The sequence below is a fragment of the Mya arenaria genome, chromosome 9 (assembly GCF_026914265.1).
Source record: "Mya arenaria isolate MELC-2E11 chromosome 9, ASM2691426v1".
Classification (NCBI taxonomy): Eukaryota; Metazoa; Mollusca; class Bivalvia; order Myida; family Myidae; genus Mya; species Mya arenaria.
This window is the reverse complement of record NC_069130.1, coordinates 74,602,274-74,611,828: the sequence shown is the minus strand read 5'-3', so window position 1 is coordinate 74,611,828 and position 9,555 is coordinate 74,602,274. Positions and strand designations below refer to the sequence as shown.

General features: G+C 33.5%; 2 long non-coding RNA genes across 2 annotated transcripts; one reads left to right on the top strand and one right to left on the bottom strand.

Annotated features, from left to right (window-relative positions):
• The first annotated feature begins 2,108 nt into the window (after positions 1 to 2,108).
• LOC128203305 (uncharacterized) lies at positions 2,109 to 3,782 on the top strand. The gene is made up of 3 exons (XR_008255917.1): positions 2,109 to 2,389; positions 2,738 to 3,146; positions 3,390 to 3,782. It is a non-coding gene; the product is annotated as an uncharacterized LOC128203305 (long non-coding RNA).
• On the bottom strand, positions 3,240 to 4,582 carry LOC128203306 (uncharacterized). Its single transcript, XR_008255918.1, has 3 exons — positions 4,450 to 4,582; positions 4,117 to 4,268; positions 3,240 to 3,486 (listed from the first exon to the last, which is right to left on the bottom strand). It is a non-coding gene; the product is annotated as an uncharacterized LOC128203306 (long non-coding RNA).
• Positions 4,583 to 9,555: the final 4,973 nt, after the last annotated feature.

Sequence of the window (9,555 nt, the reverse complement as noted above, 5' to 3'; positions counted from 1 at the left end):
AAAATGCAAAAATATTAAATTATTGGTGAGTGCTAAAAGATTTACTGTGATCTACTAGTGTCTCCTAAGGTGGAAATACAATGTTTTCTGCACCTCTCTTTCAAATTTAACTCGGTATCCTTCATAAGAACCATTGTTTTCGACATTTATTCACTTTGTGGTATATCAAAACATTTGTATTAATTAAGGTATATCTTACTCGGGAATAAGAGTGCATCTTTAACCAAAAGGCAAATTTCGCCATTAAAACGTCTTAAAAGCCGAATAGTTGTAACCTAGCTTCATTTTTTGTATGGCTTTGTCTTCGTACGCATCAAATTGAACTGTGTTAATATTTGCCACACTTTACCAAAAGGGTATTGACAAATTGCATTTGTGCCTTATCGTATGAAATATTTAGAGCTTCTTGTCTACATATTCCCAATGGGATTTACAAGGTATTTGTTTTTCATTCTGAATAAATCATAACAAGGTCGTCACTTCTTGCTATTGAAACTTATTTGTTTAGCGTGCTAGACAATCTCAACGCAAAGAATGACATTTTTGCGCACTTACTATTAACAGCCAAAGAACTAAATCAAATGCTGTACTTTATAAGTTGACGTGTTGCTGTTTTTGCATAATCAAGTTGACTGATATTAGCATCAAGCGCTGTTGTGAGGAAAACTTATTCATAATTTCAAGCAATAGCTCATATTGTGAGGACTTATTGAACGAGAGAAACACATAAAGCCTCATAGAATCTGGTTCTTTTTATTATAGAAACACATTCTGTGGTCAGACAAAATCATGTCGTGTAAAATGTGAAAACATGCTTGGTAGAGTGATAAAACACGATAAAAAATGAAATAGAATTCTGTTGTTAACAGATGTTTTTAAGAAAATGCTCAATTTTGCATCTTCTGTGCGTAACACTAGTAAAATTGAATTATTTTGATCTGGACTGCAAAGAAAGAAATTGCTGTTTGGTGTTTCTTCATATCAATAAGTAAAATAAATCAACGTCGAAAAAGTTAATAAAGAAACCGTTGCCAATATTAAATAAGATCGTTGGACATTTTGATAGAACTAATGTCACCCAGATAAATCGACTTCATTTAAAGCTAATAATTAAGGCCCTCGCTGAAAATCGAACCCCTCTATGCCTCAAGAACTGATTTAACATGAGGTTTTTGCTCATTAAATTACACCGGTCATTTATTACACAAATAAGCATTGATTTATATTTATTTTAAAAGGAAATTTCAATTTAAATGTTAAATGCCAAATAAATGATAAAAACTATTACACAATATCTGTTTAATAAGATTTTGTAATTTATTGAGGAATTTAAATAATGAAGGCTTTTTTGCAGATTTGTTGATGTCGAGCTTAAACATCTTTAAACGGGCTGATGTACTTGACGCTAAATGAGCGCCAAGCATAAAATCGTACAGAAACAAACTGACTGATTTTCTTTAAACTATACTTAAAAACTGAAAAGTCGACTACGCATTTTTATTAAAGGTATTTCCATGCTATACATTCTTTGCGTGCAAACTTTCCTCGTGTCCGGACTAAACCAGGTCCGGGTTCCCGCAACGCAGCTTATATTTGTTTACAGTCTTCTTTGTCGGGAACATAATCAGGACGCAACGATGTTATCATTTCCGGTATTAATTTTCGGTTAACTGCAAGTTTTTCGTAACTACACGGTTTAAGTGACAATCAGTGTCATAGTCAATGGATCTGAATCTTAGTACACAACAACAGCTTAACAGCGTCGATGGAATTAATTATTTATGATGTTTAAAGAACAATGTGATTCATTGTTTTGTAGTCAAAATTTAGTGCCTAAATAACTTAATCAGATTTTGCGTTCAAAACTTGTTTTAATATACACGGACACACGAGTAACAACCACTTCCACGTGTTTCCTTAGGTAAATCTTAAATTCACTTCTCAGTATTCATATAGCGTTAGTGTTATACACAGATATTTAAATAGGACAAGCTTGTAAATGTTTTAGAAAAAGTCTGTATTTACACTTAATTGACCTTACGACAGCGGCTTCTAAGCCACGCCCCCTGATATCAAGGGAGCGAACTCTGTCTATGTCCGTCAAACAAACGAGGAAGTAATGGCGTCTCGCGTCGTTTCGCTTTCCGATATTCCTGACAAATTATCATAAATGTCACATAACAATGCGAAAAAAATAGAAGTCAAAGGAATTTGTAACTGGCTGCTACATCGGAAGGCTCGATATATCTTTAGAAAATGACGATATCTAACATTTACGGGGTGAAATCTATCCAAGTCAGAGAAAATCGGATAGCCGCCATGTTGTCAACATTGACATCGATACAAAGGAAAAGCGTGTGTGTGACGCATACTGTAAATGCAAACAAGGGTAAGTTTAACTTTTAATAACACCGGTCCTTCTTACAGTATTGTTGAAACAAAGATTAAATCATCGCACAATATGAGTAAATCATAAATGGCCCGAATGGGGAACCCGGAAGTGACATTAAATAACAGTTACATGCCAGCTATACAGTATAACCTTGTACTCTACAGTATGAGCAGAAATGGTTTATTGGGGTTATGCATAAAAAGTTTCAGTTCTAAGCGATTGAACACTCCCCCTTATGAATAATAATGTAATACTAATAGTTGACAAGTGACAATCGTGGGTGATACCAATCTGTAACTATTGCATTGCTCAAACATTCACATGCTTTGGTTTTTGTTCTTACAGAAATTGTGGAACATGTTCACACACTCTGGCTGTAAAAGTAGACCTGGGAGGAAAATTGCCCCCGGTGTGGGGCTCGAACTCACAACCACCAGAACACTAGCCCGGCGCTCTAACCAACTAAGCTGACCGGGCAGCTGGTTCTAACCCACACACACTACCCTCCCCCCATTTACCGGTTAAGGCTGGTGGAGGGTCTCCTGCTATTTACCGTTGACACCATTAAAGTATTTTGATTGATGGAGATAAGGAAGTCCCCTTATTATTGTCTTCAACAAGCCTACCGCAACAGGGGACCTAGCATAAGACCGGAAACCGCCCCCCCCCCCTCACACACACACATGATATTTGCCAGTCCATGCAATGTCAACCGCAAGAGAAAACCAGTGATGACAAGTTTTACAAATAATCGGTAGGACCTATTTGAAAGCTTTTTATAACATTTAGTTTTACTTTGCTGTACAAAAGTAATGGACTATTTGTCCAGAGAAAAACAACAACCACAAAACATTAGCTATTATCTTGTCAATATTTCATTATGATATACATGTAGGAAGCAAATATCAAAGACAGTAGCATTTACAGCTAGTATTAAAATATTTAACAATACATGTAACTGATTTATTTTAATATTGGCATCTTTTATTTATTTCAGGAAAGTGTGGTCTTTTGAAGAGAGTTCTTGAAGTTGTTCAGCATGTTGTTTTGATGGATTCTTGGAAGGATGTACCTCTATGATGTTAGCTTCAGTTCTGGATTATAACACCAGTTGTTGCATATTTAATATCAGATTTATTAAATACATTGTTGTTTTGCAAACATTACTTAAACTTTGATATTTCTTTGATGTTTATGTATGATATTGTAGGTGAATATCTCTTTATTGCAATGGCAAATATATTTTAAAATATATAGCATTAGCAGAAGTTATTTTTTTTTAACTGTTAAAGCTGCACTTTCACAGATTGATCACTTTGACAACTTACACCGGATTTGATTGCATTTATCATATTTTGGCTCGGAGTTTGCATTGTGATTTATATATCAGGTCTTAATTTAAAGAATGCCAAAATAAGCCGATTCTGAGACAAAAAGTGTCAAACTAGAATTCTGTGAGAGTGCAACTCTAAGAATACTATTAATCGAGTGTGCATGTGATCCGGACTCTGAACATTGGATGAACTATCATTAAATATTGTAGATTTACGTAAATGGCCCAAAATATAAGAATAACAATGAAAATATGTACATGTTTGACTTGTTCTTTATTCATAATAAGTCTAAGTCTTTACAGCACATGTTTGGCAGAATCAAGTTCTAATCAACATAATAATTGATTTAAATGTACAGTGAAATAAATTGTTTTATAAGGAAAATAATACCTTAACGATTCAGACCGATCTGTTCTCGTATTTTTTGGTGGCTCAAATATTTATCTGAGTTTTGGAGGAGGCCTAGCTGGTGTGAGCTGGTCAAATACAGTAGCTGCTTGAGGGTCAGGGTTTTCTTGATTGGATTTCCCGTCGACAAAGTGCTGATATGAAAATAAGAAATCTATGAAATGTGTCGGAATGACAGCTACAAAAGCCATTGTTTACATAGGATCCATACGAGTAGATGAGATTCGGAAGCATGCGATGGTTCGGACAAAAATTTAGTTGTACGATATTTCCTGATTTACTTTGAAAGCAAAGCAGTTTATAAAAACTACATACCGGTATCAACAAAAATATCTCTATCTTGAATGAAATCAATCGTGTCCATGTTGAACCTGATATTAAATGGCCATTAATGCCGATTTTACAACACAAGCCGAAGCATAAATGTACGATGTTTATAGTTTAAAAATAGTAACACTTATTTAGGTCATGCACGGACAATTTCAGTATTAAATAAATTTTGAGCGGATTGAAACAAGTAGTTTTGTTCAAAAAAATACTTTTGTACAGACGTATAGATGTTTCGCCTTTGAACGATCTTTCAAAATTTCCAAGTTCAGCTGTTGATGAGGTCTTCCACAGAGTCTGATACAGCACTTGTATTTTTCTAAATAACTCGCTGGTTTCGAATACGGAACGAATTGGAAGCCATCTTTAGTCGGCCTGGCTACCTTGTATCCGAATTACAAGTGCCATGACAACACCTTTTTACCATAATACTTAAAAAGGCGAGGAATTGCCAGCGCATGTATATGACGGACTCCGGTCAGTTTGACGGACAAAATGGCGGATAGCAACACGGCTTATCAGCCCTGCATTCTGATTGGCTGATAGGACCTGTCAATCAAATCCTGTCGTAAGGTCAATTACATCAGTAAAATATGAAAATTGAACCTTTTATAAATCATTCTTGTACACCTGAGCGATGATGATATGCGTACCAAATTTATATATCATAATCAAACCCCTTACGAATGAAAATGTTATAAGTAAATATTTCTTAATTAATGCACTTTTTTCTTTGATCGATTAGTAATAACGTCTTTTTCGTACATTCTGGCATTGAAGCAAGGTGTCATGTTATTATTTATCATGTTCTTGAAACGGAAACATCTTTATTCCAACAACAGTTCTTAATATTATGACCGGTCAATTATTAAATCCATAGAGTATGTGACCATTGCTTACACATTTGTGATACTGGAGCAACTTACTCCGTGAATAATTGTTCCACGATTATATAATTGTTTTGTTTGTAGTTTTTTTATGTTTTTGCACTTTAAAAAGTATTTTTCGTTGATATTTAATCATTTAGATGCAATTCCAATGACTTTAGCAATATTGAATAAATTTTGTGAGAACTATTTTATTTGCGTAGCCAAATACTGCATGGGTAGTGTGCCAAGCGGGAGAAACCGTTGTCCAGTTTTAAAAAGGTATTTGTTAACTAAAACAGTCTTTCTCGGATGAGCTGATGGTTTCTTATACTGACTCTATAGGCCCCGTTTTATGTTAGTTTAGGAATGAGTTTGAACTGTCCATTTGTACTACTAGTATTACACGTTGTTCAAAACAAACTAAACATATTTAAGCTGTATTCACTTTTCCAATATGACCCGATTACACTTCAGTGTTTAATATTCGGAGTTACTTACTACCTGACTAGCGGTGGTTGCTATTTTTAGTGTTTGGGATAAAAGATCAGAGAACTTGGAACATGCCCCTTCCGATGAACCAAATAATATAGTTTAATGTGCTTTATGTCTCTTCCTGAAAACCAATATTATTTTATTCTTCGACATTGCTGCCATATGCATGATTTATTTGTAAACGTTAGTCATTTATATAATTACCATTAATGTGTTTTTTTAAGGATTCCCAATCTACTATTCAATGTTAGTTGAATCGGGCGTTCGTTACCTCGGCATCCCAAATACCGCCAGAATGGTTCGGAATCAGAATTACCAAAATATTGTTTTAATAACATCATCCAAAGGTTTTAACTAACAGCATCATACAATTGCAATTTTATAACTTTTTATGAAAGCAAAACTTCGAAAGTCCATTTAAATCTATGATTTAAGGTCAAACATCAGACTGATAGTTTACCTATATTAACAAATGCAGAGCTCATTTAAAAGCATAAATAGTTTTTTTTTTAAATCTAGTCAATCGTTCGTTAATTTTAAATGTTTATCTACATGATGCGACCAATTGCTTTGAATCCCAAAACCATCAACTATGTTAGTACAGAACTAGTCAAAATCTTTACCATCAGAATGTTTACGAAATGTTTAATCACATTTATATCAAAACAAAAGTCTAGTTTGTTTTGAAAGTTTAGAAAGTGTTTTACACAAACGGTTACGTTTCTATGGATCTTAATTAGTTTTGAATATGTTGTTGTTGAACTGTTTAATATACATCCTTGTCTCGAGTATATTACAAATAAATGTAGTAATTTCATTTTCAAGTAACGGAATTTCCTTAATTATTGCTGTTTCAATAATGTTAATTACGTAATCGTTATGTTGAGCAGCGGTGGGCTTGCCATATGTATCCTTTAAACAGAAGTGCCATGTCTTTTGAAACAATATTCCAAAGCTTGTATTCATTCATCTGAGTAGAAACTACAATGACAGCATGGTAACCTCCGTAATTTGAAATTACACTAATGGATTATTACGCATGCGGTTCATTCTTTAAGCCAACTCAATTTATTAGATAATAAGAGTGAATAGTGAAAATGTTCATAAAACTAGGACACCTTAAGCCGAAATTGAAAGGTTAAAATTTACCCACATTTTGACTTGACAGAAAACCTAATATCTATGGATTACAGTCAGATTTACACTTGGGAAAACTAGAACTGACGAGGCACAAGATGCATGAAGTGCATACACACGTATTGCCTACTTTGTCTTTACAACAATACTCAGATTCTGTTTTGTCGCCAAAAAATACAATTGATTGATCACATGTCGACATCAGACGTACGTAATAGGTATTCAGAGCATGACGATGAGGCTTTTTTAGTCTCTTTCAACTGGTAACGAGAGCTTTATTACGCATTTTATGACCCTCTCGTGGTTTGGAAACTAATTTATATGTCTCGTTGAATTTTATGGACACCTCTTATTTCATATAGTATGTTCAGAGGTGCTTGAAACTTCTAAATAGAAGCTAATGAAATTTGTTCTGTTTACAGTATAAGACGGTATTTTAAGAAAAGGAACTTTCTATAAAGACTATAAAGATAATAAATGTTTTTATATACTCTGCCCAACAGTATCAATCTTATAATAGTATTACAATAGTACTCAAGTATTTGAGTACATCGTTTATTTGTTTACATAGGGCATCACTTTAATGTTAGCGTCATTTTTTATTATCAGAAAAGTATAACAATCTCTTTAAAAACCGCCTTGTTTTAAGTGGTCTCTGTCTGCGCCAGACATTTATCATTAATTGTCTTACAGCAAGAACAATAAAGGTAAATCTTACTTAATCTTACTTCATTTTTTTAAGTCTAGAGCAAGTACTTTTGCGTCTACAGACAGGATTGAATTAGGTTTCGGAAATATCTTCAGCAAGATAAAATAAGACAAATAACACAAACAACAAGACTTTAAATTGGAATTTCTTTATTAACCAATGTCAAAGAGACGGCTTTAAATAAAATTTCTATAAAATTAGCCATGATCGCATTGCTTCGACCTTATTAAAAGAAGGTTGCCCTTTAAGTGTTACTTTCAATTGAGGTGTTTTCGTTTGCTAAAGAAGTTTTGAAAATTAGAAATAAAAGATCAATAATAATAACAGTAATGAAACAATACATACATTGAAAATTATAATACTTATAATTCAAGTTGCGATGTAATTAAATGATTTTTACCCTTAAAATCTACAAAATAGTAAGAAAATCACAACACTACACAGCAGATAAGAAATCAACAGTGCCCACCAATATTATTAGCCATTTCATTGTGAAACGAGCTCGTTCAACACTCAGGACATTCGCCTTTACTATCGTCGTTCACGCGCTATTTACAACAAATTCATACAGACCTGATATGAATTACAGGTATAAAAACTAGCTGTAGTGATCTTTATTCAGGTTTTTTAATAATCATCTTAGATGTAGTCCCTGTAATGCTGAATAAAATGCCGAACACCATTTCATGATGTAAAAAGCAATAAAAACGTTTGTCCTTTAAGTCCTTTCAATGTATTTGGGGATGTTAAAATCACTTGATAAAGAAAATTAATTGTTTCCATAACCATCCTTATTACGGAGAAGGTGAACACCACCTCTCCCAGCTTCCGCCCCTTCTATATTTCTCGCTCTTACCATTTTTATTCTCGTACACTTATGCACTCCTACTATAACCACTATCATGTATTTTATTGCATTTCACATTTTGTAATATTTCATAGTAATTGAAAACCACTTTTCTCATAATTACTAACACATTATTCTCATTCCATGTTTCTATACAAGGTTATCCTTTCTCAGACACAGACTTAATAAATAAGTACTGTCTAGTCAAAAGGGACATTCGGCACAATGATTTAAAATGTGGTAAATACAATTTATGTTTTCCCTTCAGACATGTTTTTAATGATTTGCGCAAGGAGGGAAACCTTAAGTGTTAATGTGGCAATACATCAGTATATGATTAGTGTATTGTATGACAGTTCCCTATAATAATGGGTTTTATGAAATTTATCTTCACATCCATCATCAGCAGTATATAGAAATACTTGTTTCTAACTGTCAAACCGACACATGCATTCTGATAATGGATTTTATCGAATTTATCTTCACATACATAGTGAGTAGTATATAGAGGATAAATATTTGTTTATTTCAGTGTAAGATCGTATTTTATTTCACGAGTGTTATAGAAAAACATATTTTCACGAGTGGCGAATGCAAATTTTCTGTTTCTTTTATGGTTATTTTCCGAGTTTTGTGGAATTTTAATCTATTTTCTTAATTACCCCCTTTTTGAAAAGGGTGTTATTTACGCCGCTACCCGTGGGGCGCCCCTAACGCAAAATTATAGCTGTCAACTTTTCTATTTCCGGTTTGTTGAGAAAAAGTTCTCTGATATTCATTCTTATAGTTTAATATTCGCTCGTTTTTTAGTGCAAAGCTTATATGAACGGTAATCAATGAAGTTTTATAAGTGCACATAGTTCCAAAAAATAACGAAAACACTTTCATTATAAACGGGGCATGAATGCATAACCAAATTACTACGCCGCCATTTAATGAATGAAAATTTGGAAGGTCAAATGTGTTAGGAAAACAAATGCGGATAATCATTGGATTTTAAACATTTTTCTTAGTTTTAGACTGTGTTTCATGATACATGA